We start from the raw sequence: 12,243 nt of genomic DNA, 5'->3' as shown, positions 1-12,243 counted from the left end.
AAATAAATTGGCTCTCACATCATGAATTCTGAGATAGAAGTAATGAAGCAGAAAGATATATGAGGATGTGGGAGGGAGAATTCCATTGATTTTATCAGTAGTATTAACTCATTTTAAGCTGTCATTTTCTCATAGTCCTTTGCTCCCTGCCCTTACAGAACCCTCCCTTTTTAACTTATATTGGAGGTAAATTTGTAATTATTTTTCTAACAACTAAGTGTTTTTAGGAACGGTGTTCATACATCTGCTCATCCTGGCGCCATGGGTTTCCAGTGTTCCCTTTCAAATGATAAGAACAAACTCCACTGACTCACACTGTACAAGCCTCTAATACAGAAATATATAATGACTGCAACAACTAATTAATCATAATAAATTGATTCACTGTTTAATTTCTGTTCTATGCATTGCCACAAAATTTTCTCTGTAGACACGAATGGAAGGACACTATGATTCTGCTGCTGTTGGAGACAAGGAAATACCCTCTTTTGGAGGCAGGCTGATTCTCTGGCACGACCATGTGCCTGTTAAAAATATCTGATTTCACTCTGTGCACCTCTGTCATAGTACTGACACCTCAAACTTCACATTGCTCTTGACGACTTCTTCTTTCTCAAAAAAATAAAAAAGAAGAAGAAGATGAAGAAAGAAGGTGTGTGGGGGGGAAGCAATGAGGTCCTTTTGTCCTCACTTGGAAAGCTAAGGGGTCAGCACAATAGTAGGAAAGTGACAGGCTCTGAATAAATGTTTTTAAACCAATGAGAAGTACTACCCATGGTTAAAACCTCGGTCACAGGCTCATGTAAAAACGTGTCATGCACACTGACCGTCACAGATGTGGCCAGTAGCTGGTGCTTAACGCAATGTTTCTCAAACTATCTTCTGGCACTGTTCCAGTGGATCTCAACAGCAGTTTTAAAATTTTTATGTCTTTATTTTCTTTTGAGAGACAAAGAGAGCTAGCAGGAGAGAGGCATAGGGAGAGGGAGACACAGAATCTGAAGCAGGCTTCAGGCTCTGAGCTTCAGCACAGAGCCAGACGTGGGGCTCGAACCTATAAACTATGAGATCATGACCTGCGCTGAAATTGGACCTTCAACCGACTGAGCCACCCAGGCGCCCCAACAGCAGCTTTAAAAAGTAATTCAGGGCGACTGGGTGGCTCAGTCCGGTAACCCTCCGACTTCATCTCAGGTCATGATCTCACAATCGTGGGTTCGAGCCCCATGTCGGGCTCTGTGCTGACAGCTCAGAGCCTGGAGCCTACTTCCTATTCTGTGTCTCCCTCTCTCTCTCTGCCCCTCCCTCTCATCCTTTGACTCTATCAATCTCAAAAACAAGTAAAACATTAAAAAATTAATTCATATTTAAACAAATTTGGGAACGCCAAATATTATTCTTGGAGTTTTGGCATGTGAGAAGGAAATTAAATGTGTGATGACTCCAGAGTACACTGTTAACTATGTTTAACACTTCTCAAACACTTTCCTTCTGATTTTATTGGCTTCTCTTTGAGAGTAAATAACCTACAGCAAATAACTCACTGGAAAACTCTGAATTCCAGAATAGGATCAGAGATCATAAAGGAAATGAATAAAGCAGAAAATATCACTGTTGCTCTGTATGAATAAACTGCCTCTTACAAAGTGTTTGTAGGGTTTTGAAATAAAGATGCCAACAACGGTCCCATTATACCTTCCCAGATGTCTGAAATCTCAACACTGAATTTCCTTAGGTGGGATATACTTTTAGCAGCCAGTTACTACATTTTCAGCTTTAAATCACGATACAGGAGGCTAGTTATTTCCTCTTTACTATAGTATAAAGATACCAGTAGCTACCGCATAGGACATGATAGCTCAGTTATTACAGTATAGTTTAAACATTAAAATTAAAAAATATTTCCTTTTTTACTAAATATATTTCACCTAAAATTGGAACTCTTTGATATGTAGCTATCATAATGAATACAAGTATCAGATAGTGCCCATTTATTTATCTTGAGAGAGAGAGAGAGAGAGAGAGAGAGAGAGAGAGAGAGAGAGAGAGAGAGAGAGAATGAATACAAGCTGGGGAGGGGCAGAGAGAGAGAGAGAAAGAGAGAGAGAAGCCCAAGCAGGTGCTGCACCGTCAGCATGAACCCTGATGTGAGGCTCAAACTCACAAGCCACAAGATCATGACCTGAGCCAAAGTTGGGCACGTAACCGACTAAACCAACAAGGCGCCCAAAGAAATACTTTAAAACTGTGTTTTTTTTTTAAAGAATATTTAATATTTATTATACAACCGAGTATAAAACTGTGTTTTTGAGGTTTGAGGGTAAATACCCAGAAGGTGACTGCTGGATCATAGAGCAGGTCTACTTTTAGCTTTCTAAAGAACATCCATACAGCTTCCCACAGTGGCTGTACCAGTTCTCATTGTGACCACAAAAACATAAAGGTTCTGTTTTCTCTACACCCTGGCCAATACTTTTATTTCTTGGAGTTTTGCTTTTTAGCCATTCTCACAAATGTGAGGAGATATTTCACTGCACTTTTGGTTTGCATTTCCCTGGTGTTGAGTGATGTTGAACATCTTCTCATGTATCTTTTGGCCAACTTGATGTCTTCCCTAGAGAAATGTCTGTTCATTTCTTGTGCCAATTTTTTCAGTTGGGTTATGGTTTTTAGGTGTTAAGTTGTACAATTTCTTTATATATTTTGGACACTAGCCTTTTATTGGATATATCATTTTAAAACATCTTCTCCCATTACATATACTGTCTTTTAATTTTGCTGGTTATTCCTTTGCTGTGAATAGCTTTTTATTTTTATGTAATTCCAAAAGTTTATTTTCACTTTTATTTCCCTTGACTCAGGAGACATATCTAAAAAAGTATTGCTACCGATGATGTCAGAGAAATTCCTGCTTGTGCTAACTCAAAGGGTTACATGCACCTCTATGTGTATAGCAGCATAATCCACAATAGCCAAAGTATGGTAGCAGCCCAAGTATCTGTTACTAGTATACTCCATGAAATGTTACTCAGCCATAAAAATAAATGAAATCCCACCATCTTCAATGACATGGATGGAGCTAGAGATTATAAAGGCTAAGGGAAGTCAGTCTGAGAAAGAAAAATACCATATCATTTCATTCACATATGGAATTTAAGAAACAAAACAAATGAGCAAAGGGACAAAATAATAGAAAGAGGAGCAATCAAAGATACAGACTCTTAACTAGAGAATGAACTGGTCGTTACCAGAGGAATGGTGTGTGGGGAGATTGGCTAAATATGTGATGGACATTAAGGAGTGCACTTCTCATGATGAGCACTGAGTGTTCTGTGTAAGTGATGGATCACTCAACTGCACCCCTGAAACTAAAACACACTGATGTTACCTAACTGTGATTTAAACAAAAACTTTTATTAAATGAAGAATGTTACAGAAGGAATAAATGAAGTTAAAATAAAATATTTTTGTTCTTCTGATACTTAATTGATATAACAGATACTAGTTTCTTCAAAATAATAAAAGCAACAATGTATTCAGTAATTGTAGTTTTGGGGTAAGTAAAATAAATGACAATAATGCTATGCGATAGAATGGAACAATCAAGAATATTCTGCCATATGGTAATGTTACCACCAATGAAATGGTATAGTGTGATACATCAGTTGTAAATGTATCTTGTAAATTCTAGGGCAACAAGAAAAACATTGGAAAGAAAAACAATTGATATACAAAAAGGGGAAAGAAAATAGAATCTTACTAAATGCTCAGTCTATATCAGAAAAAGCAAAAAAAAAAGTGTGCAAAGGAAACAAGAAATAATTAAAACAAATGAATGGAAAACAGAAATGCATAAGTTAGATATTAATCTAGCTATATCAATAATCACTTTAAATGTCAATGGCCTAAACACACTAATTAAAAGATGAAGATTCCCCAAGAAGATATAAAAACAAGACCAAAATAAAAATTGCCTATAAGAAACCCACTTCAAATATGAAGACTCAACTACATTAAAGATAAATGAATAAAAAAAGTACCATGCTAAAACTAATCTAAAGATAAGTGATGTAGCTATATTAATTTCACACAAATTAATGTCAGATCAAGGGAAATTACAGGGATTAAGAGGAGCATAAAATAATGTTGGAGAGGTCAAAAAAGTTATAACAATCTTTAATTTGTATGCACCTAACACAGCGTGAAAATATGTGAGGCAAAAACAGAAGAAATAAAACCCTGATAGAACTGCCAGGAGAAACAGATGAAGTCACTATCAACTGGACAGATTCAGTTGGCAGAGATTCACTAAGTACATAGATGAACTGAACACCATTATCAATCAACTGGATCTAATTGACTTTTACAAAATATCAACAATAGCAGAACACACATTATTCTCAAGCTCACACAGAATATTCACCTTGAAGGTGTCATGCTAAGTGAAATAAGTGAGGCAAAGGACAGATACCATATGTTTTCACTCATAGGTATAACAGGAGAAACCTAACAGAGGACCATAGGGAGGGGAAGGGGGAAAGAGAGTTGGGGAGAGCGAGGGACACAAATCATGAGAGATTATTGAATACTGAAAACGAAACAAGGACTGAAGGAGGAAGGGGAGGGAGGATTTTTGGAGAGACGCACTGGGTATATATGGAAACCAATTTGACAATAAACTATTATAAGTTAAAAAAAAAAAACAGAAACCAAACGAGAGCACTAATGGCTATACTGTGGTCAGACAATGTGCATGTACAGACACAATTACTATAGACAAATAACAATTTACAATGCTAAAATTGGTCACTCCATCAATGAGATATAACAATCATAAGCATACATGCACACAGCAACAGACTCCCAAAGTACTTGAAATAAAAACTAGCAGAACTGATTGTAGAAACAGGTATTTCTACAATAATAGTTGAATTTCAGTGACACACTTCCAAGAATAGACAGAACAACTACAAAGAAGGGAAGTCAATATTCTAGACATAGAATATTTGAATGACACTCTGAACAAACCCAGCCCAACAGTAATCTATGGAACACTCCACCCTATGATGGTGGGATATGCATATTTCTCAGCACTCATGGAACTTCTATAAAACATATCATAAACTGGGCCATAAAACAACACACAGTAAATTTAATCTGACTGAAATGTTATAAAGGTCACCCTCTAATCTAAATGGAATCAAATTAGAAATCAATACACTCATAGGTCTAACAGGAGGAACCTAACAGAGGACACAGGGAGGGGCAGGGGGAAAGAGTTAGGGAGAGGGAGGGAGGCAAATGATGAGACTCTTGAATACTGAAAATGAGCTGACGCTGAGCATCATTTCATATGCCTATCGGCCATCTGGATGTACTCTTTGGAGAAGTGCCTATTCATGTCTTCTACCCATTTCATCACTGGATTATTCGTTTATTGGGTGTGGAGTTTGGTGAGTTCTTAGTAGATTTTGGATACTAGCCATTTATCTGATATGCCATTTGCAACTATCTTTTCCCATTCTGTCGGTTGCCTATTAGTTTTCTTGATTGTTTCCTTTGCAGTGCAGAAGCTTTTTATCTTGATGAGATCCCAATACTTCATTTTTGCTCTTGATTCCCTTGCCTTTGGGGCTGTGTCGAGTAGAAAATTGCTGTAGTTGAGGTCAAGGAAGCTGTTTCCTGCTTTCTCCTCAAGGGTTTTTATGGTTTCCTGTCTCACATTCAGGTCCTTCAGCCATTTTGAGTTAATTTTTGTGAATGGTAAGTGGTCTAGTTTCCTTCTTCTGCATGTTTCTTTCCAGTTCTCCCAGCACCACCTGCCAAAGAGGTAGTCTTTTTCCATTGAATACTCTTTGCTGCTTTGTCAAACATTCATTGGCCATACATTTGTGGGTCCAGTTCTGGGTTCTCAATTCTATTCCATTGGTCTCTGTGTCTGTTTTTGTGCCAATACCATATTGTCTTGATGATGACAGCTTTGTAGTAGAGGCTAAAGTCTGGAATTGTGATGCCTCCCATTTTGGTTTTTCTTCTTCAATATTACTTTGGCTATTTTGTGGCTCCATACGAATTTGAGGATAGTTTGTTCTAGCTTTGAGAGGAATGCTGGTGCAATTTTGATTGGGATTGGATTGAATGTGTAGATTGCTTTGGGAGTTATTGACATTTTAGCAATGTTTATTCTTCCGATCCATAAGCATGTAACGTTTTTCCATTTCTTTGTGTTTTCTTCAATTTCTTTCATAAGCTTTCTATAGTTTTCATGGTACAGGTCTTTTACATTTTTGGTTAGGTTTATTCCTAGGTTTTTTATGTTTTTTCGTGCAATTGTGAATGGGATCCGTTTCTTAATTTCTCTTTCTGTTGCTCCATCATCAGTGTATAAAAATGCAACTGATTTCTGGACATTTATTTTGTACCCTGTGACTTTGCTGAATTCATGGATCAGTTCTAGAAGACTTCTGGTAGAGTCGATCATGTTTTCCATGTAGAGTATCATATCATCTGTGAAAAGGGAAAGTTTGACTTCTTCTTTGCCGATTCTGATGCCTTTTATTTCCTTTTGTTGTCTCATTGATGATACTAGGACTTCCAGCACCATGTGAAACAATAGTGGTGAGAATGGACATTCTTGTCATGTTCCTGATATCAGGAGGAACGCTCTGAGTAGTTCTCATTAAGGATGATATTTGCTGTGGGCTTTTCATAAAGCAGGGAATTACAAATCAAAACCACACTGAGATACCACCTCACGCTGGTCAGTGTGGCTAAAATGAACAAATCAAGACACTATAGATGCTGGCAAGGATGTGGAGAAATGGGCACCCTCCTACACTGTTGGTGGGAATGTAAACTGGTGCAGCCACTCTGGAAAACAGTGTGGAGGCTCCTCAAAAAACTATCAATAGAATTCCCCTATGACCCAGCAATAGCACTGCTAGGGATATACCCAGGGGATAGAGAAGTGCTGATGCATAGGGGCACATGTACCCCCTATGTTCATAGCAGCAATTTCAGCAACAGCCAAATCATGGAAAGACCCTAAATGCCCATCACCTGACGAATGGATCAAGAAGATGTGGTATATATATACAATGGAGTACTACATGGCAATGAGAAAGAATGAAATCTGGCCATTTGTAGCAAAGTGGATGGACCTCGAGGGTGTCATGCTAAGCGAAATAAGTCAGGCAGAGAAGGACAGAAACCATATATTTGCACTCATAGGTCTAACAGGAGAAACCTAACAGAGGTCCATAGGGAGAAGAAGGGGGATAGAGAGCTGGGAAGAGTGAGGGGAACAAATCATGAGAGATTATTGAATACTGAAAATGAACCATGGACTGAAGGGGGAGGGGGAGGAGGGAAGGGGGTAATGGTCATGGTGGGGGCCACTTGTGGGGAGATGCACTAGGTGTTATATGGAAACTGATTTGAAAATAAACTATTAAAAATTATGTATGAAGCGAGTGATGGTCATGGAGGAGGGCACTTGTGGTGAAGAGCACTGGATGTTATATGGAAACCAACTTGACAGTAAACAATAAATAAAAAAAGAAAAAATTATAAATTAAAAAAATCTATGAAGTATATTCTATAAATGTACATAGATGCTAAAGAAGTTGACATTTAAATTCCCCATATTCATTTCTTTAAACAAGCTTTATTCCAACTATATACTATTTATAATTAGTGTTTATGTTGGGAATTAAATGAGTTCATTTTAAGGCAAATCGAATAATAAATGGGACTTGCTACCACCAGTAGGTAATTAACCATAATAAGAAACATTTCCTTAGAGACCTCTCCTAAGGAACTCTCGGTGTTAGCTCATCTGGGACAAATGTAAATAGTCTGTTTGAAAACAATGCCCAACGGTCTGGAGAGCATACTACAAATAGCACACCCAGGATGCATTCTCTCTATTATGTACTACTGTCTTCCAAACCGAGTTTCTTTCTCTTTGGAAACATTGTTGCAAATGAAAAACACTTCTGAAGCCAATTCTTAGATACTCATCTGTGTTTGTCCTCTGAAAGTTTGAAGATTCAAGCATTCCTCCAAAATTCCCTTTTATCAAGTGATATTTATCAAAGTACGGTGAGTGGAAGGGGGAAAGAGAGTTGGGGAGGGAGAGGGACACAAAATCTGAGAGACTGTTGAATACTGAAAATGAACCTAGGGTTGAAAGGGGAGGGGGTGGTGGTCATGGTGGGGGGCACTTGTGGGGGAGAAGCACTGGGTGTTATATGGAAACCAATTTGACAATAAACTATTAAAAAAATAAATAAAATATGTAAAAACGAAATTAATCCATATCATGCTTTTATGTCATATCTAATCTAAAACATAGGATTTTTACCTGAAAAAAAACTTAGGTCAACATGTGTTCCTAACAAAATGCACTCAAAACGAACCTTAAAAAATGTCAAGGTCAAATAAGGTGTAGGATAAACATCATTCAGGAAACATCTCTAGACTACAGATGTTTTCTTTGGAATCTTGAAACTCTGAAAACATAGTTTCATTATATCACTATATCGTTTAGGAAATTTATTCAAGAAGATGTGGTGTATATACACACACACACACACACATACACACAATGGAGTATCACATGGTAATGAGAAAGAATGAAATCTGGCCATTTGTAGCAACATGAATGGATCTCGAGGGTGTCATGCTAAGTGAAATAAGTCAGGCAGAGGACAGATACCATATGTTTGCACTCATAGATCTAAGAGGAGAAACCTAACAGGGGACCATGGGGGAGGGGAAAGAGAGTTGGGGAGAGAGAGAGACGCAAATTATGAGAGACTACTGAATACTGAAAATGAACCATGGGCTGAAGGGGGAGGGTGAAGGGGGAAGGGGCTAATGGAGGAGGGCACTTGTGGGGAAGAGCACTGGGTGTTTTATGGAAACCAATTTGACAATAAACTATTTTTAAAAAGAGGAAAAAAGTAAAGACTATCTTCTGACATTCAAAAAATAAAAATAAAAAATAAAAGTTAATGCAATATGCAAATGCAAAAAAGGGGAAAAATGACATTTATTGGTTTTTGATCTTTAGACCCTTCCTAGTTATTAGCAGACAATCTTTCATTGAATGATTAACAGTATCCTAAATGAATGCATAACAACATTCTAAAATCTGGATACAAAAATCTCCTTTCTCATAAGGTGTGGGAAGGAGTACTAAATGATTTCATGGAGGCAAAATGCTTACTGGAGTCTTTGGTAAACGGCTCTTCTTAACAGTTAGAGTTGTTATTAGTCTATTGTCATCAGTGCACTTATGACTTCGGGATAGTATGTAATCAGAGGAGCACATTCACATCTTAGCCAGGAGCTGTTTCTGAAGTTGTTATTTAAATTCCTGTATAGCTAACATACGGTGTGGTGATTGTTTCAGGTGTGCAATACACTGATTCATCACTTCCATCAGCACTCGGGCTCCTGACAAGAGCAGGGCGACCTGGCTGCAATACCTGTCACTCCGTCAGTCGCCAGGCTTGGCTCGGCTGATCTGGCTGGGTAGGCAGGTGTCCCCTTCCTCCCTCTCCACTTCATGTGCATCGTCCTGGAGCTGTGCAGGGTCCCAGAGGGCCTCCCCCAGAGAGCAGGACTTCTTCCCGTCAAGGTACATGAGTACTGTGCTCCCTGCCAGCACCTCCGAACAAGCTCTGGAGCTGTGAGTTTTGTGCAGCACCTCACAGGACGGCTTCGGGGATGGAATGAAATACAAAATGGGAAAACTGTACTTCGTAACCATACAAATGTGATGTTACCCTTAATCCATTAACTCACTGGCGAGGTAGCTTAGAATTTGTCAGTGGGATGCATCAGAACCATAATCACGATCTGTCTTATCCCACAGAAGATTGTAGATATTGTGAAAGTTTACCACTAAAGGAAAGAAGGTAAAAATTAAAAAAAATCATTACCTAGTTAATCTTTTCAAAACAGTACTTTACTCATCTACTTAATTTTGCTGTTATAATATGTCTCTTATCCAAAAAGGAAATGAATATGTAAAATAATGTGTGGTTATATGCAAACCTCTGGTTCTGTCTGAACCAAAATATTCACTTTCCTCTTGAAACCAATTCTGTGAGCTAAAAGTTGTATTGGGAGTTACATGCAATCAAGTGGATCACTAAGAGACATCCAGACTCATATAAAACAGAAAGATAAGCCCATTTGATAAAGGAAAATTACTCCCAGATAAATTAAAACTGAATGTAAAAAAAAAAAGCACTCCTGTATCCCTTGGGTAATTCCCTAGCAGTGCTAATGCTGGGTCATAGGGGAGTTCTATCGATAGTTTTTTGAGGAATCCCAAACTGTTTTCCAGAGTGGCTGCACCAGTTTACAATCCAACCAACAGTGTAGGAGGGTGCCTGTCTCTCCACATCCTCGCCAGCATCTATAGTCTCTTGATTTCTTCATTTTAGCCACGCTGACTGGTGTGAGGTGGTATCTCAGTGTGGTTTTGATTTGTATTTCCCTGATGCTGAGTGATGTTGAGCATCGTTTCATGTGTCTGTTGGTCATCTGGATGTCCTCTTTGGAGAAGTGTCTATTCAGGTCTACTGCCCATTTCTTAGTTGGATTATTCATTTTTCGTGTATGGGGTTTAGTGAGCTCCTTATATATTTTGGATACTAGCCCTTTCTCTGACATGCCATTTGCCACTATCTTTTCCCAACCTGTAGGTTGCCTCTTAGTTTTTTTGATTGTTTCCTTTGCCTTGCAGAAGCTTTTTATCTTGATGAGGTCTCAGTAGTTCATTTTTGTTCTTGACTCCCTTGCCTCTGGGGATGTGTTGAGGAAGAAATTGCTGCCACTGAGGTCAAGGAGGCTATTTCCTGCTTTTTCCTCAAGGGTTTTGATGGTTTCCTGTCTCACATTCAGATCCTTTATCCATTTTGAGTTTATTTTTTGTGAATGGTGTCATAAAGTGGTCTAATTTCATTTTTCTACATGTTGCGAGTTTTGATGCATAGGAGCACATGTACCCCAGTGTTCATAGCGGCACTTTCTACAGTAGCCAAATCATGGAAAGAGCCTAAATGTCCATCAACTGATGAATCGGTCAAGAAGATCTGGTATATATCCAATGGAGTACAATATGTCAATGAGAAAGAATGAAATCTGGCCATTTGTAGGAATATGGAGGGACCTTGAGGGTGTCATGCTAAGCGAAATAAGTCAGGCAGAGAAGGGTAGATATCATATGTTTGCACTCATAGGTCTAACAGGAGAGACCTGGCAGGGAACCATGGGGAGAGGAAGGGGGAAAGAGAGCGGGGGAGGTTGAGGGACACAGATCATGGGAGACTATTGAATACTGAAAACGAACCATGGACGAAGGGGGAGGGGAAAGAAGGGAGGGGGTGATGGTCATGTTGGGGGGCACTTGAAGGGAGAAGCACTGGGTGTTATATGGAAACCACTTTGACAATAAACTATTTTTTTAAAGTGCCCGGTTTGAATGAAGTACTTATACAAGAAAACATACATCCAAAAATTAAGTCTTTAGTATGGGAAACATATGTCATAGCTCATTTCTCAGCGCATACCTCAGGAAGCTGACATTTTTACTTATTTCCAAAATACTACAATAGATTTGTCTAAAACCTACCTTCCTACTCCCGACAGAGATGACGTAACTACCCGGCACTAGTTGGGTCTGAACAAGGCCATCAGGATGAGTGTTAGAGCTCTGGCTCTTCTCCTCCTTGTGCTTCAGCGACCTCGAGACTTTCACTGCTCATGAGATCTCAGGAACCCCTTGCATGCGTGTCTCTTGGGTCCATGCCACATCCACCAAGAGACAGAAACCAATAAACTGCATTTTAAGAGCCCCCTCAGATGATTTTTATGCAAGCAGGGCAAGTTTGAAAAACCCTGCTTTTGAGTTTCCCAAATACAAGGTGCTTCCACTTGGCACTTAACTCTCCCGGTAACACAAGGGGATAGTAACTGTCATCCCTGTTCTACCATCAGTTTCAGAATGGTCAGGTTACTTGTCTAAGGTCACTACCTTCTGTGGTAGGAGAAAGTACGTCACCTGGTGCCAGATCCTATTATTTCCCCCACAAGTGACTGTAACCCATCTTCTGTGAGTGGATGGTGGATGCAGCTCTCCTAACCCTACCTATTCTGCCACTTCCCTGCTGTAGGTGGAATAAGACAAAGACGGCGGCACAATGAACAACAGCCATCCAGAAGAGT

This window comes from Suricata suricatta, chromosome 7 (genome assembly GCF_006229205.1).
Source record: "Suricata suricatta isolate VVHF042 chromosome 7, meerkat_22Aug2017_6uvM2_HiC, whole genome shotgun sequence".
Taxonomy (NCBI): domain Eukaryota; kingdom Metazoa; phylum Chordata; class Mammalia; order Carnivora; family Herpestidae; genus Suricata; species Suricata suricatta.
Note: the sequence above shows the minus strand (reverse complement) of the source record.